The sequence below is a fragment of the Penaeus monodon genome, chromosome 22, assembly GCF_015228065.2.
Source record: "Penaeus monodon isolate SGIC_2016 chromosome 22, NSTDA_Pmon_1, whole genome shotgun sequence".
In the NCBI taxonomy this organism is placed as follows: Eukaryota; Metazoa; Arthropoda; class Malacostraca; order Decapoda; family Penaeidae; genus Penaeus; species Penaeus monodon.
The window spans coordinates 6810556-6810797 of NC_051407.1; positions in this window are offsets into that span (position 1 = coordinate 6810556).

The window sequence follows — 242 nt, forward strand, 5'->3', positions numbered from 1 at the left end:
CGCTGAATGAGTGATGAACAAATATGAACAATATGCTGTCATCAGATATTTTTGTCCAGAAGTTGTCATGATTTTCAGAAAGACTGCAAGCCCAATATGGTGAAATATCTAGAACTCAACAGGAATTACGTGAAGTGAAGGAAAGATTTATAAAAGAGTTGTGAGGTGTTCATCTTCTGCTCCGTGAAAATGTTCAAATGTTCAATCTCATTCAAACGGTGCAATATGTTCACAAGCTTACA